Below are 18,356 nucleotides of genomic sequence, written 5' to 3' on the forward strand. Positions count from 1 at the left end.
AATAAATACACAACACACATATGTATATATATATGTGTGTGTGTGTGTATGTTTATAAACTATTCACACTTTCATATCTTGTACGATATAGGCAAACAGTGACTGAATAGATAAATAAAAAAAAAATAAATATCACGAGTGAAACAATTCTGCTGGATGCTCGAAGTTCTCTCTCGACCTCAACATGAATGACATTTTATATATAAAAAAAAAAGAAATAGCAGTCAATGACGGTTACATCTATGCACCTTGGAAAGATGTACACATCATTTTATAGAAATGGTCTTCTCTGAAATAATCCTAATATCAGAATAGCTAACTGAACAGATACACGAAGTATATTCACTAATAGAATTTAGTCTCTTATACATACGTACATACATACATACACACATACATACACACACAAATATATATATATATATATATATATATATATATATATATATATATATATATATAAATGCGTAGTCCAAACAAATGATCAGTAAGTACTGTACATCACATTATCATATACAGTGCGTACTGTTACCTAGACAAACCACATAAATGGCTTTACTGGTTACTGAAATGAATATCAATATATTAATTATTCAACTCATTAATAATTAATCTGTTACTACTTTTCACCGTACGTGCGCATTCTTACGGAAGGAGTAAAAGAGCCGTTAAAATTCCAAGTGATTTTCAGTTAAGTATCCAAATGCGAAGAGAGAGTGCACAACAAAAACAAGTAAAAAATGCGCCTATGTTTCTTCGGCACATTCAAGTTTTCCATACAGCCGTTATAACGTATAATCAAGGCCACCGAAAATAGATCTATCTTTCGGTGGCTTGGTATAATGCTGTATGAGCCGTGGCCCAATTAAACTTTAACCACGGCCGGGTGGTGGCCTATCCTATATTCGTTGCCAGAAGCACGATTATGGCTAACTTTAACCCTAAATAAAATAAAAAAACTACCGAGGCTAGAGGGCTGCAATTTGGTATGTCTGATGATTGGAGGGTGGATGATCAACATACCAATTTGAAGCCCTCTAGCCCTAGTAGTTTTTAAGATCTGAGGGCGGACAGAAAAAGTGCGGACGGACGGACAAAGCCGGCACAGTAGTTTTCTTTTACAGAAAACTAACAAGCAGAGTAACATAAACATCAAAACGTAATTTAGACATACATGAATAGCAGATGAGAACAGTAAGAAAATGAGAAGATGAGGAGAAAATGAGAGTTCTGACATGATACACCAAGACCCAACTGCGTTGAAACATAATTGGACGACCACTCGTCAATGGTGGTCAATATCACTGATAACTCGATACACATTACTTTTCACTCATCAGCCGTAGCATGTCCCGATATCAGTGAGGACATTTCAAAACATATTAGGAGATGGCCGCCCGGTTATCTATGCATGAAGCTCATCCACAATAAGGTTGCTAAGAGCTTTGTCGTGTCCACAGCCATGCAATAGTCATCGAGGCATTGAAAGGCAGCCTGAGGTGAACTGTGTATCTTTTATGATGGCCCATTGGAAGGGCTATCTCGAGCCTTTACCTGGCTCACGTCTGGATTAGCAATAAAAAAAAAGTGAGAAGAAAAAAGTATTGGGCTTTGCAGTGAATGAACCAACTCTTCAAGGAAAGAGGGTTATGAGAATCAGAGTCCCCAAGCTTAGCACCACGTCACAGTCGCTACTCTTGGTTTTACTTTTGTTTAAATACCAATGTGACAGGCAATCTAATGTCCATGTTTAGCCCAGGCCAGAAGAAAATATATAAAGAAGATTATAGGGTTCCCAGAATACAGGGGCTGGGGTAAAATTCTGAATCTTAACACCAGGAAAAAGGAAATAACCAATCAATCAGATGGCTGCTGATCCCATATAACGTGTGAGACGCCGTGTCTTGACGATTGTTACGAAACCGTATGTATGTAGAGGTTTTATCAACATTGCGCCTTGTGAAGCGTTCTATAGACAGTCCTTAGGATCCTTAGGGTCCTTTGCAAGTCCTTCGAGACCAAGGCGTGGGCTTGCCTTTTGCAATTCATTAATTTCCTTTAGCCTTTTTCTACTTGGCTGCCCAACTTCTTCAACATTTACCTAACACTACCTACGATAACTTTGGCTTTATAAAAAAAAAAAAAATCCTTCGGGCTAAAACTGAATTTAGATAACTGATGCTGGTCTGCTTATACTTCTTAATAATAATAATAATAATAATAATAATAATAATAATAATAATAATAATAATAATAATAATAATAATAATCAACGAATTATGAACAGGATAAAGCGAGCCTTAAAAGGCGTACCGATGAAAATGATAACAGTACATTTTACACATACATTTTCATCACTAATTTTTAAAATGCTGTGATAATAATACCATGATAATCTCGGCATAGAAAGTTGTGAAAGGAAGTGAAACTAGAATACAAAAACACGTTCTTAGCAATGAAGACATCACTGACCCAAATCACAGGTTGCATCTGGCTACAAAAGGCTGGGTAAAAAAAAGTCACAATCAAATACAAGAGGTTATTACAGCTTATCATTTAAAAAACATACCACGCTCTCTTACCTTTAAGTGCTAGGTATTCGTCAAGGAATATTAAACATTTTCCGAACCAAAATGTCACAAGAAAATACGTTCGGTCGACAGCTGACTAAATGTGTGTCTGTGTCTTTCTCTCTTTCTGTATATATGTATATATGTATATATATATATATATATATATATATATATATATATATATATACAATGTATATACACACACACACACACATATATATATATATATATATATATATATATATATTTATATATATTTTATATCTATAATATATATAAACACATATATTGTATATATATATATATATGTACATATATATATATATATATATATATATATATATATATATATATACATATATATATATATATATATATATATATATATATATATATATATATATATATATATATATATATATATATATATATATATATATTTAAATAAATTGGAATCTGCTATAATATTACACACACACACACACACACATATATATATAATATATATATATATGTATATATATATAGTATATATATATATATATATATATATATATATATATATATATATATATATATATATATATATATCACACATTACCACAGGTGAAAAATAAGAAACGGGGTGTAGGTCCTGACCGGTTTCGACTTTATTTCCAAGCCATTGACGAAGGACTGATACAGAGTGTGAGAAGTCACAAATATATATACTACAAGAACAATACTGACGAACATACACAACCGTTAGAGGCTCCATATCCCCACTCAGGCCGGTGTCGAGGTAGGAGTGGCCTTTAAAACTCATTTGGCTAAAAATCACAATAGACTCTCAGGGGACATTGCTGATAAACAGACCATACCCCACCTCAGATCCACACCTGACAGGTGTCATGGAGGCGGAGTTTGGAAACTCATTAACATTACTACCCTCGTACTGGGTTTACAAATATGATAATCCTATTTTCATATATCTCTACTGCCTACCTTAAAGTTTAAACAATTTACAAATTTCTTTTGATATTAAAGGATCAAGTTTATACATCCCTTGACTGATATTCATATTATGGTTGTAACTTTCTTTTATGAAGCTAGATTCAATGATGTTCCTTTCAGTGCATTATTAGAATATACAATCCTTTTGCCCCTTCCCAGTTGATAGCATGATTGTTCTCACTAACATGTACAAATATACCACTGTTCCTTGTGCATATCTCACACATTTCTTATGTTGTTCAATTCTTTTTTCCAGTGCTTTCCCGGTTTGGCCAATATAAAAGTTGTCACAAGACTTACACGGAATTTTATATACACACCCTTTAATATTGTCTGGGGAGTTCTTGATAAGTACATTTTCATTGTTGTATTGTTCTTAAATGCGACATTAACACCAAAATTCTTAAGAAGATGAGGAATATCTTTCATACTATTATTATAAGGCAGAACAAGCAAATTTTTTTGTGTTGTAAGGTTCTTTCTGGTTTTGATACATAGTCTTTTTGCCGCTTCAAATGCACTGTTTAATACACTATCAGGATATTTCAATTTTTTGCCTTCATTCCTAATCTTATCTATTTCATCATCAATATATTCAGGGCTACATACCCGTAATGCTCTTAAAAACATAGATGAAAACACTGACTTTTTAACCTTATTGCTTTGTCCAGAATAGAAATGCACATAGGAAGAAATATTAGTGGGTTTTCTATACACACTATATTTAAACCCACTACTATTTCTTCGTATGAGGACATCCAGAAACGGTAAGCACCCATCATTTTCCATTTCCATCGTGAATTTAATTGATGGTACTAATTGATTTAACTTAGCAAAAAGTTTTTACATCTTGGTTCCCTGGCCATACACAAATTATGTCGTCAACATACCTAAACCATGTTACATTACGTGGGATTATGTTGTTTAATATCTTCTTTTCAAAAAATTCCATATATAAGTTACTTAACACTGGGGATAGAGGGTTTCCCATTGCCATACCAAAATTTTGTGAGTAAAATTTACCATTAAATTCAAATTTACAATCTTTTACACATAATTTAATCAGTTCAATTAAAGTACTTTTAGAAAATGGGATATCCAGCTGTGTGTTCTCTAACAATTCAGATAAAAAACGCCATCAGATCATCTATTGGCACCTTTGTGAATAGTGATACAACATCAAAACTTACAAGCCTGGATTCACTATTAATCTCTACACTATTTAGTTTATTTATCAGGTCCACATTATTCTTGATATTTGCATTTGAGATGGTACCTACTAATGGGTTGAGAATATCTACTAAGTACTTCGCTAGCTTGTATGATGCGGAACCAACTGAACTGATAATTGGCCTGGCAGGAAAGTTTGCTTTGTGAGTTTTTATTGTACCATACATGTATGGTAGCGATGGAGAGGTCACACACAACTTCTTTATAAGGCTTTCGTTACCTTTTAACAGGTTTTTCACTTTCTTATTGAAACCACTATTCACATTGTCTATCGGGTTCTTATTTAATTCTTTATATGTGTTATCATCACCTAAAAGATTTTGCATTTTTCTATATATTCACTTTTATTTAAAATTACAAGGGCGCCTGATTTATCTGCTTTTGTCATGTGTATATTTTTATCTTTTTTCAGTTCATTAATAGCAACCATAAATCTTTTGGGGACGTTTGTGGTGTCTGATTTTTTCATACTTCCATAAATCACTCCCTTAACCATGTTCACTTCTTCATTCGTTAAATCACTATATTTTTCCAAATTACACAGTCCTTTAGTTATTTCCACACTGTTCCTTCCGCCAGGAGATAAAGCAAAGTTTAAACCGTAGCCTAAGGCACTAGTTACATTTCTATCCAGCTGTTTGTTTGATAAGTTGACGACACATTCATGATTGGCGTTGTTGGTCCAAGGGCTTCTTTCAATCAACAGTTTCATTTTATTATCGTGTTTCCGTTTCAGTTTCCGATACACTTGATTCCTCATCTTCACATGACAATATTCACGTAAGGAGTCTCTCCAATCTGGTGGTATTGAGGCTTCAACAGTGCATTTGAAGCGGCAAAAAGACTATGTATCAAACCAGAAAGAACCTTACAACACAAAAAATTTGCTTGTTCTGCCTTATAATAATAGTATGAAAGATATTCCTCATCTTCTTAAGAATTTTGGTGTTAATGTCGCATTTAAGAACAATACAACAATGAAAAATGTACTTATCAGGAACTCCCCAGACAATATTAAAGGGTGTGTATATAAAATTCCCGTGTAAGTCTTGTGACAACTTTTATATTGGCCAAACCAGGAAAGCACTGAAAAAAGAATTGAACAACATAAGAAATGTGTGAGATATGCACAAGGAACAGTGGTATATTTGTACATGTTAGTGAGAACAATCATGCTATCAACTGGGAAGGGGCAAAAGGATTGTATATTCTAATAATGCACTGGAAAGGAACATCATTGAATCTAGCTTCATAAAAGAAAGTTACAACCATAATATGAATATCAGTCAAGGGATGTATAAACTTGATCCTTTAATATCAAAAAGAAATTTGTAAATTGTTTAAACTTTAAGGTAGGCAGTAGAGATATATGAAAATAGGATTATCATATTTGTAAACCCAGTACGAGGGTAGTAATGTTAATGAGTTTCAAACTCCGCCTCCATGACACCTGTCAGGTGTGGATCTGAGGTGGGGTATGGTCTGTTTATCAGCAATGTCCCTGAGAGTCTATTGTGATTTTTAGCCAAATGAGTTTTAAAGGCCACTCCTACCTCGACACCGGCCTGAGTGGGGATATGGAGCCTCTAACGGTTGTGTATGTTCGTCAGTATTGTTCTTGTAGTATATATATTTGTGACTTCTCACACTCTGTATCAGTCCTTCGTCAATGGCTTGGAAATAAAGTCGAAACCGGTCAGGACCTACACCCCGTTTCTTATTTTTCACCTGTGGTAATGTGTGATAAATGAATCACGTACAAAAGTGATAATAATAATCATATATATATATATATATATATATATATATATATATATATATATATATATATATATATATATATATATATATATATAAGAAGCACTCCCAGGAAAAGGTGAAGGGAAAGATCGTAGACTCTGAACTTTCGTCTTTATTTCAAGACCTGATCACAGTAACAGAGAGGAGAAAAAGTACAATACTGTAACATTACATTTGTCTGGTAAAAAAAAAAATACATACATAAACAAGAGTAAAGATCAACTCCAGTTGCTAGTATTTACAAATTAGGTAATACATCAAACAGCCCCCTGCTATGAAGAGTAATCACTATGTTGTCTTACGAGGGAAAAGGCTCTTTTAACTGTTAGTTCTTTAAATATCTCATTCTTCATAACATTATCAACTTTATAGAATCCAGGACTGAGGTTCATATTATTAATTTTATCAATAAAACATGACTCTATTATTAGTCTTTCTAAAATATCACTAGATTTTGCCGTTAATTCTTTGTTTACTAAAGTTCCCATATCAGATTTATTAGTATTTTTGCGTGAAAAACTTGATGATATTCTCTCCCAGTCAGTCTAAAAGACAGTTGTAACCTACTAATGAGAAAGTTTTCTTTCCCTCTCGCTCTCTCTCCTGTTTCAAAATCGGTTTGACCTTACACAGTATATAAAAAAAAAAATTATGGATAACAAAACCCTTATCGAATATCGTCATGGGAAATTAAACACTGATCAGTCTCATTCATCCACGAACTTACAAAATGTCAGTTTAGCCTTGGGGAAAAGAAAATACAAGTAATTTTATTTTATAAAACGCAGAGATAGCTGGGAGAAAATTTGCCATTAGCGTTATTCCTATCGATGTCAGTATCAGTGCCCAAGTGTGAAAGATAACAAGGTTATGTCATTAACATTTGATGGTGAACGGGACTAAATTGCTAAGGAGAAAATTTCAGTGCTCGTGCATCTGACAACACACCATAGCAAGAAATAAATGGTTGAAGAGGGTTAAACTGATCTTGCATCTGGCAACACCTGCCTGTATTAATTATTATAGGTAAAGATCTTTAAGCAGGAGTGCCAATGTGTGCTATCTCAATATTTCAGTATGTGTCAGTGTTCGTGCATTTTCATTTAAACAAACTGATACAACACACAAATGCGTGCGCGCACACACACACATATATATAATATATATATATATATATATATATATATGTATATATATATATATATATATATATATATATATATATATATATATATATATATATATATATATATATATATATATATATACGTGTGTGTGTGTGTGTGTAGTGTGTGTGGGCGCTTCTGTCTGCGTTAGAACTACGTACATCTATAAATGGGCGCATTATATATAATTATGCGTATGGCTAATTAATAATACTCCCACACATACACAAAATATACATTTACTGCTGAAATTAACCATATCCTTTGTATTATGATAAAGTGGAGAACTATGCAGATTTAATTTGATAATTAGATTTCTTTTCCATCTTTCTCAAATGATAAAGTATCCATTTTCCTGTTAAACTAATGGCCGTGTTAAGAAACTACTAAGGCTATCAAATATTTAATCAATACCCGGACAGTTGGTTAAAGACTTTAGGAATCCGGGTATGACCGGGAATGGGTTATAACAATGCCTGAAAATTTAATAGAGTGACTGAGAGTTTTACTTTTGACCTAGAACGAACATAGGACTTTCTTGAGAGATCGTACTAGTACAGACAGGCATATGGAACCGTAACCTTCTTCATGTTTCTCGAGGAGGTTAATTTTTAATTAGCAAGGAAAGGTGTTGTTGCGACACCACAATTCCGTTTATAATAATCTCTCTCTATGGAATCTCCCTTAAAACTTATGATTTTGCTCAAACAGTTTCAAAAGTAGTTTATTAGAGAACGTAAATATATCATCATTAACTTTATATCATAAAAACTTAAATGCGAACTCCTAAAGCCACAGCCATGAGGCAATGGAGTGGAACGGTATTCATTAACAATTAGAGGCGATTACTTGTAGAACAAGTTAATGACGTCACCTGTGATTAGTCAGGAATGGCGTCTAATTAAGGGATTCACTGAACCTCCTTTTTTGGCAGGTATTATTAATGCCTAAGCTACCAGGTGATTCGTTATAACGAACGATGGGTTAAATAACATTATAAGAATTAGCTTGATATTATGATATAATTATGGACGGATCTAGGTATTCACTTAATACTAGGAGGAGAAGTAAAATGATCCTTTCTCCAGAATAATAACATGGTCGAGCTCTCTCTCTCTCTCTCTCTCTCTCTCTCTCTCTCTCTCTCTCTCTCTCTCTCTCTCTCTCTCTTTTCACCTTAATCAAGCAAATGGTAGCTCTCTCGACAGTGCAACCAAGCAGATCCTTATTTAATCCGAAGACGAGAATGAAAGGGTGTGGATACATTTGATGAAATTTATATTATTTCTCTGCTGACTTGTGCGACGGATTTAGTACCTGGTTGTTGCAGAACTGTTCTATGTTGCAGCTGGGATGAGGCGGAGGAAGTGGGAAAGCACAAAACATAACGCGTGATCAGTATTTCGTTAAAATATAAAACATCGTATGATTAAAAACAGGAGGGCCGCGCAGCGGTAAACACAATCACTAACGAGGTGATACTGTTGACCAACTAGTTGGTCAGGTCTCTCTCTCTCTCTCTCTCTCTCTCTCTCTCTCTCTCTCTCTCTCTCTCTTAATTACTGGTTAGACAACTGTGTCGTAAGATTCTTTCGCATATTTTTCTAGTCTTCTTAATTGCAATGTCAGAGAGAGAAACGAACAGATAGTTTCTATGAAATGATTTAAGTTATTTAATCCCCAGTATCTTATTACTTTAGGCCTTCATCCCATTTACCTCTAGGGTACTGGAATTTCTATCTTTCTAAAACATTGACTTTATTTCCTTTCACCTTGAGACATAATCGCTCTCTCACAACCACCCACTACCCACGCAAACGCACACACACACACACGCACACACATACACGCACACCCACAAACAAACACACCCACACCTGCTCAGCATGAAACTGCCCATTAACTGAGAGAAAATTGGGCACTGATTATTTAGATGCATGGTTTTATGACTTTTAGAGTAAGAACAAAATCCTCTGAGATTAAAGACAAGATGTATTGTGGTTCTGAAGAAATGCTTGAGGATTTAACACATATCGGAATTTAAAGGTTGGAAATATATATATATATATATATATATATATATATATATATATATATATATATATATATATATATATATATATATATATATATATATATATATATATATATATATATATATATATACATATAAAGTATATACATATTTATATATATATATATATATGTATAGATAGATATGTATATATGTCTATATATATATATATATATATATATATATATATATATATATATATATATATATATATATATATATATACTATTACACACACAAACAAAGCCACTCCAACATCTTCTAAACACATAACAGACGCCTCACACGTCTCGACTGTCGACCTCACCGCGTAACGACTCCTCGCTGCTGGGAGAAAGAGCGTTGGTGAACTGGTACAATACATGTACATAATACCGGGGTCTAAGCGATGTCAGGTAGGGCAGCCGATCGGGACTACAAAGTCTACCCCAAAGCCAAATCAAAGTCCTTCAAAAGAAGGCATCACGGCGACCCCATATAAAAATGGGAACAAGCTGGGAAGAAGAAGAAGAATTTATAAAAACTATAGATCTTTACTCCTCTGGAGGAGATAACTCCAAAAGGTTACAGCCTTCTATCATCGCATCTTCTCCAAAGAGGTGCAGTTGTTAGGTCCACTTTCTTTCAAGTTAACCCCAGCAGGCGGTAATACCCATTAAGAGTTGGGTGGACTGATGGGAACTAGGCTCAGAGCAATCCACGGGCCTAGGAGACTTGAACTGAAAGCTGCACCACTTAGTCTGATTGCACCTTCTGGGCTGGCAGGGTCATCACTTCTCTCTCTCTCTCTCTCTCTCTCTCTCTCTCTCTCTCTCTCTCTCTCTCTATATATATATATATATATATATATATTTTATTTATGCACACCCACATACAGTATATATATATATATATATGTATATACATATTTTTTAACTGTAACACATCACATACAGAAAATGGATGATTAATGGATGTGTGTGTGTGTGTATATATATATATATATATATATATGTATATATATTTTTATATATATATAATGAAGGCAGGGGCACACCAAAATGGATAATAATAATAATAACAACCCCAAACTATCTACACCACTAAAATTATTATAGTCAATAGTTCCTGAAAGACCTTAGTTTCATATTTGTTGGTGTGCTTCCCCTGCCTTCATTATATTACTGATTTTAAATGTATTGAATATATATATATATATATATATATATATATATATATATATATATATATATATATGTATATATATAATATATATAGAGTGTGTGTGTACTGTGTGTAATCACAGTAATCACATGCATCAGAATGCGTTGGGGTCAGCATATTAATGAAGGCTTTTTCTCATCCTCCATTCCTACAATGTTTTGTCTATATCTCATCCAAATTTTACGATGCAACGTCGACATTTTATTATCAATTGTCTTGTGTTGTGGAAACCACCGGGCCTGACTTGTTAAGGCTTACTTGAGCAAATTCGAAACTAAGGTCTTTCAGGAACTATTGACTATAATAATTTTAGTGGTGTGGAGATAGTTTGGGGTTGTTTATTATTATTATTATTATTATTATTATTATTATTATTATTATTATTATTATTATTATTGGAAAAATCACTAGAGGATTATTTATTGGCTTTCCGTAAAACATATATAGTTATATATTGTGATACATTCGTAGTATATGTAAGTTTATAAATAAGTAATATGCATACATGTGTATTCATACAAGCTCCATATAAGTAGGATTCACGCACAGGTTAGCAGAAAAGAAAATATGGGTTAGCGTGATCTGAGGTGGTTTGTTCCTGTAGAAAGAATGTGCAAGTACAAAAAGTGTGGAACAACAAGACCAACGAAGGACCTGATAAATAAGAGGCAATAAGTGCATTTTGTGTGCGGGATTTGATAACTTGCTGATGTGCATTTTGCGTCTGTATGTGAAGCTATGCAAGTTCTCTGCATATTAATTTATTCTTGATTCACCAGGTAAAGAACGAATTACGCAGCAATTGTTATTTCACTTTCTTGGAGACATATCATACTAAGATACAGGCCACTGGTGATATATATCATCTTAAATGCTGCATGACGCAATGAGCCTTCATAAAATTCCGCCACTCGTGTCTTTCCTGTCGTTTATCTTCCCCTAATCTCCTCTTCCGGCACCCCTAGGGAGCCCAGCTGACATTATCACGCACCACTCTCCCAAGGGTTGCAAGAGCGATATGTGCGAACCATAAGCATCTCCCTTTCATCATTATCTCATCTATATATGGAACTCCCATAATCTCAATTTTGGTGTATTTTCTAGCTCTCTCCTGCCTTCTGACTTCTAATATTTTCTTAAAGTTCTCTTCTCATTTCATCAAAATCTTTTAGACAATTTCAGTCAAACCACGATTCAAGTCCTTTTAGCAACACAGATCGTACTAGACTTAAATATAAACTGACTTTCGTATGCAATTTCGGTCTGTGATTTCCAAATCTTATCACTCTTCCCAATGTTTTACTTGCCTCTTTTAGTCTGTCACTAAATTTTAACTCAAGCGAACCTGTAGGTCTACTGGATATCATTCTCCTAAATATATTAAAGATTCAACTTCAATAAGCAGCTATCTCTCTACTGTTATTTCATCCCTTTGCGCACACTCAGTTCCACCTCTCTAGATATATGATGTGTTCTATCAAGCAAGACCTGAATTTTTGGTGGTGTTTTGCTCATTAAAACGGCATCATCTGCATATTCTTAGTCTCAACCTTGTATCGATACTCCAATCTAAACCTCTCCCATCTCCGACAACTATTTTAATTATAAAATCTGAGAGAAAGGCGAACAACATAGGAGAATTAGAACTCTCCTGTAGCGTCCCACAATTCACTGGGCACTGTTAAATGCCTTCTAGGAATTAATAAAAACCGTCATCTGAGGATTTGAAATTTAATAACCGCAACTCAATGTGTCTTGACACAATTATATGATCCAGCATTTCCTAAAAACCAGCTTGTCCATTTTTAAGCGATTTATCAATTTCTATCTCCCTACTGTTTTGAATAAGCATAATGAATATTTTCATTACAAATGCTAAAAGTGCAATGTCTCTATAGTTACTACATTCAGTCAAGTGACCTTCATTGGTACCAAAGAAAGAAAGGTGACTCGTCTAATATTACAGGTCTTAGTCTGTGTGGCCTTCTCGTTATATAAAGCTTTGTTTCCTTACTCCATATTCAGCAAAACAGTCTCGTCAGTGTGAGAGGTGTCGTTATTGTTTCTTCATCTCCAAAGAGTGTTTATGCCTGATTCCACTTCAAAAACTGAATTCATTTATAAGAACATTCGGGTCTTCGTCAGCTCGTTGTATATCAAATTACCCCCTCATATCTTTTATTCATGGCCGCACAAAATGTTCCGCCAACGCTGTTTTTCTTCCTTTGATGTTCTTATTGACCCACCCTTCCATTTGACAGGTATATTTCTCTTCCTTTTCACCCGTGGGTATCTCATTAATAACCCCGTAGGTTTGGCTTCATTGCCACACTGAATACATGACTTTGTCAACATCATTCGTCTTGATTTTCATCTAAGTCACTATCTAGACTTTGCTATTTTCATCTCCCTATGATTTGCCTATAGGTATCTTTTGCTTTTGTCCATCAACTATTGCATCCCTGCTCTCATCCGAGAGCCAAGGTTTCAAATCTTGCCAATTCTGTTCCATTCATACACACACAGACACACACACACACACACACACACACACACACATATATATATATATATATATATATATATATATATATATATATATATATATATATATATATATATATATATATATATATGTGTTATATATATATATAATGTTGTGTTTTTGTATGAAGAATTTCGCCGGTTAAAGTAAACTTCTCATGAAGCAAAACGTAAGTTACCCTTCTGCCCTATTCTAAATTTTTTAACTATGTATTGAAATGGATAAAGTTCATTGATAATAAATAAATAAAGAAAAATAAAAAGAATAAGAGCGACAGAAACTAAAAAGAATAATAAGTACCATGAGAATGTTCCACGTTAATTATGAGCTCTGGTGTTTGTAGGAAGGGGTGCGGGTGGGGAGGAGGGAAGGGGGAGGGGGCAGACTGTAAAGAAAGGGGGCGGTGGTAGGGGTGAAGTTCGCTGTGGTCTCACCGGCCATGCATGTGGGCGTCCCAGATTGTTATCTGAGTTGTAAATGCATCGCTAATGAACGGGGCTACATCGGCACCTCCAGTTTAACTGGACTGAATTAAAGATCTTGAGTCTTCTCTCTCTCTCTCTCTCTCTCTCTCTCTCTCTCTCTCTCTCTCTCTTGAAAGTCCAAGGTGCCTCGGTCGATCTACAAAATGAAACTGTGAACCTGGCTGTTAATCAACTGTTGTGGGTTACAACTGAGATCAAACGAGAGAGAGAGAGAGAGAGAGAGAGGAAAATAGCAGAAGTAGTGATCAATAATCAGTCAAAATGTATACCAGTTCGACAATCAATAAAATGAGAAACATTTGATCAGGTAGCCTTCACTCTACCTGGGTGAAAGCATTCTTCAGAAAGTCTCTCTCTCTCTCTCGCTCTCTCTCTCTCTCTCTCTCTCTCTCTCTCTCTCTCTCTCTCTCCGTAGCGTTTATCAGAGGCAGACATCTTGAGTTACAAACCAGGTACTGATAAGTAACTTCAAATCTAACATGAGCCGGGGCACGTTTCATGATGGACGCACAAAAAGCGAGTTAGCGGTTCGCCTGAACTAGTTAGCGCCATCTTCAAACGCTTAATGTTTATTCTTCTTTATTTTGATTTCATTTATAATGAGGAGCCGACGGAGCAGACATACAATTGCTATTGTAACCTTTCGTTTTCATTACTCTCAATCAGTCTGAAACTTCAAAGACTTATATTAATGTAGATGCTGACAGGAGACGTGTACATTTTTAGTTTTCTGTCTTTAATTTGAATTGTTGTTCACTTATTGATTTCTTATGCATTTTTATTCTTTAATTCTTTTCATTTTAGTAATGCCTTGACTGTGAACGAATACAAAACCGTGACTAGTATGGAAACGAAACAATAAAAAAGGCAACGAAAAGTAAGCGCGAAAACATGTAAATTTAAGTGAGAGTACATACGGGTAAGCGACGCAATCAGCATTTTTCTGATTGTAACCTTTCTTTTTAAAAGGAGTGTACATACACATCACCCAACAGAAATCCATTAACAGCATTCACTGCAGTGACAGCTTGATAGGGTAGACATGAACTTCTCGGCTTCTACATTGTGATTATAACTGAGAAAATTTATCTTATTTTTAATAATTAGACTGAATTCTGCTTACTTGCAGAATAAAGGGCTTGCCATTTACTACTTAATTTCAACTACATTTTTCCCTTTTATGACATAACTATATATGTAACTTAAAATTATAGTTTTTATGACTTACAAATTGACGTATTAATTGGAATTAAAGTTTACATAACTTATGTAACCTAAAATTATTTTCAAGAATTGCAACCTTTTGTTTAGCTTAAAAGGATCGTATTTATGACATAAACTCGATCTAGAAAGACATTGTTTATGACTTTGACTTAGTAAGAAACAAATATATCTTTTGAACGTAGAATTAATTTTTTTTATAACCAGTAACCTTATCTTTAATCTAAAATTATTCTGTTTAACTACTATTAACTAAATTGAACGTCAAAATCAACTTTTTTCATGAAATTAGCGGCGTCAGTGATCCTGTTAGTATACTGTATATCACATCATTCAGTCTCATGAACACGAAATTACAAGATAAGCCATTTTATTGCTTATTCATAATGAAACTATGTAGTTGCTTGCCTGATTCTTATAACCTAATTTTTATCAAGAGGAGTGCTATGCCTCCCTAAAGAACAACACACCTTTTTTTGTACTCTAATGTTTATTTTTTCCGCATTCTCCGGGCTTGGCCAAGTTAGGCTTTGACTGGCCGTCCCAACGCCCTTTTCATGCGAATTAACTATTGCATGTCAACCCCAGCTGAAAATTCTTGGGGTCCAACCCGATCTGAATTTCGAGGGGAGGGGCTGAGATCCTATTTGATTTGAAAACTGGGAGTAATGGGTGGGTGTCCAACTTCACCTCATATTGGAGGGAGAAGGGTCCAGTTCGATGTGAAATTAGTGGATCCAACGTCATATGAAATGGGTTTCAATTTTGTCTAAAAAGTTGTTCTTTTTTTTTTTTTGGGGTTGTTCCTAGCGTTTGCTTGACATTAAAGAATGAGGCCAAAAGTTCAGTTGCATCCGATCTGGAATCATGGCACCATTCGTTTCTAGATTTTGGTCCCCAATAGGATAAAAAAAAGACCTTGTTCTGTTGCTAATCCCATTACTTGTCGTAATTTTAGCATCGCGCAAACTTTTTAGCTACTTTTTTATTGTTAGATTTCTCTCTCTCTCTCTCTCTCTCTCTCTCTCTCTCTCTCTCTCTCTCTCTCTCTCTCTCTCTCTTCATTGAAACCAGCCGAAAATGAACAGCTACTTTTTGCTCGCCTGCCTGTCCGTATAACCCTGCCTTTCTTTTTCTGCCTCATTTAAAAACCCTACAAGTATTTATCACTATTACTTCGTTAAAAAAAATGAAAAATTCACGATACTGTCTTGGCAATCAAGTCATCTCTCTCTCTCTCTCTCTCTCTCTCTCTCTCTCTCTCTCTCGCTTTAAATTCAGAAGCAGGTGTCAAAAGCCCGTCCCCGGTGCAATCGAAAGCCTTTGATAACTGACTATACTTGTAACAGTAAAAGCCTGTTTATTAAATGGCTCCTGCGTACAAAAAAAAAAACTCGCCGAACGTGTATTTAATTAATAATTTTTTTTTTTACGCACACCTCTCCCCTTTGAGGAGGTGGGCCCAGGAGGTATCAACCTCTCGATTCTCGGCAATTCATTTTAGGATGAAGTTGCTAGTCATATGACCTACTCTACCCTCAATGCGGACCAACACAGTCGACTATCCACCAGGTACATGCTATGGTTAACAGAATCACGGCAGACTCTCTCGCAGAGCCCTCTTCTGGGCTACTGGAATCACAATTATTGATTATTTTAATTATTTTAATCGTAGAGGGTTTAATTTTATGGCATCTAGACCTCGCACAAGATGTGCATACATACCAGCTTCGAAGCTCCCTCAGCTGTCTCGTGAAGAAAGGACCCAATAAACAATTATTTGAGGCTGATTTCTTTGTTTACGTCATATATTGTCTTCCTCTTTTTCACACATTTATTTTTCCCTGTGAATAATTGGTCTTTTGAATAAGGATGATAATTACTTATTATTATTATTATTATTATTATTATTATTATTATTATTATTATTATTATTATTATTATTATTATTATCCCAGAGCTACACAGTGCTAAAAACAGCATACTTCAATACTCTGTCAATTCCAGCGGGCATAAATAACAAAGTAAATGTGCCCTAATAAAATGTTCAAATTGTTGAAAAAGATTTAAAATCGATCATTTTTTATCTTTTACAGTAACATCTGTAAAAAAAATTATCATATTATTATCATCAGCATTATTATTAATATTATTATTCGAAGTTTGCAGACATTCTACAAAAATATGTTTTAAAACAGCACTAGTATTCCTAACCGGACTGCTCAACTTTCAGAACAACAACAACAAAACAACAAGAACAACAACAATTACATCTACGCCATTTTATGCATTGGCGTTGTATTTGTTCATAAGAAACGGCGACTTTTGCGTGAAAATACGAATCTTGAACGAAAGGTTTCACTTTTTAGAATTGTTAATTGATAGGCAGCTTTTGGCTCTCCAGTTACAGAAGGGAACTTCTTATTCGCTCCTGTATTTGCAACATAATACTTTTATCGTGTCGATGTCCAGTGCCTGTGGTGACGCTACTTGTGGAGATCAATCAGTCAACTAAATAATGAACCTGAGTTCAAGTTCGTTATACATTGCGTATACATAAATATGTAAATAAATTAATAAATTAATAAATAAATATGTATATATATGTGTGTGTGCGTGTATGTATGTGCATAGACATATACAGTATATACTCGTATGTATATATATGTATTTATATATATGTATGTATGTATGTATTTATATATATGTATATACCAAGGGGTAAAACGACTTACTCAAATTTATTTACATTTAGTCATTCCCTAAACCTATTTGCATGCAGTCAGATATATAAACATAAAAGCGTGAAGAGAAAGTCTAAGAGAATAACATCATGATAATATTTTTTCCAATCTAGTAATGAAGCTACATTAGAAAGTATAATGACGGGAACCCTAGGGCCAATTTTGCATGCTTTCAATATACAGGCGCTGAGATGCCCACAAATGTACCATCTATCATTCCATGATGGACCCGCTTGGCCTATGACGAGAGAGAAAGAGAGGAGTAAAGTGAGAGAGAAAGAGAGAGAATTGGCAATGAGTTTCTTTACAAGGTATGTTATAG

Source organism: Macrobrachium rosenbergii, chromosome 37, assembly GCF_040412425.1.
Source record: "Macrobrachium rosenbergii isolate ZJJX-2024 chromosome 37, ASM4041242v1, whole genome shotgun sequence".
NCBI lineage: Eukaryota > Metazoa > Arthropoda > Malacostraca > Decapoda > Palaemonidae > Macrobrachium > Macrobrachium rosenbergii.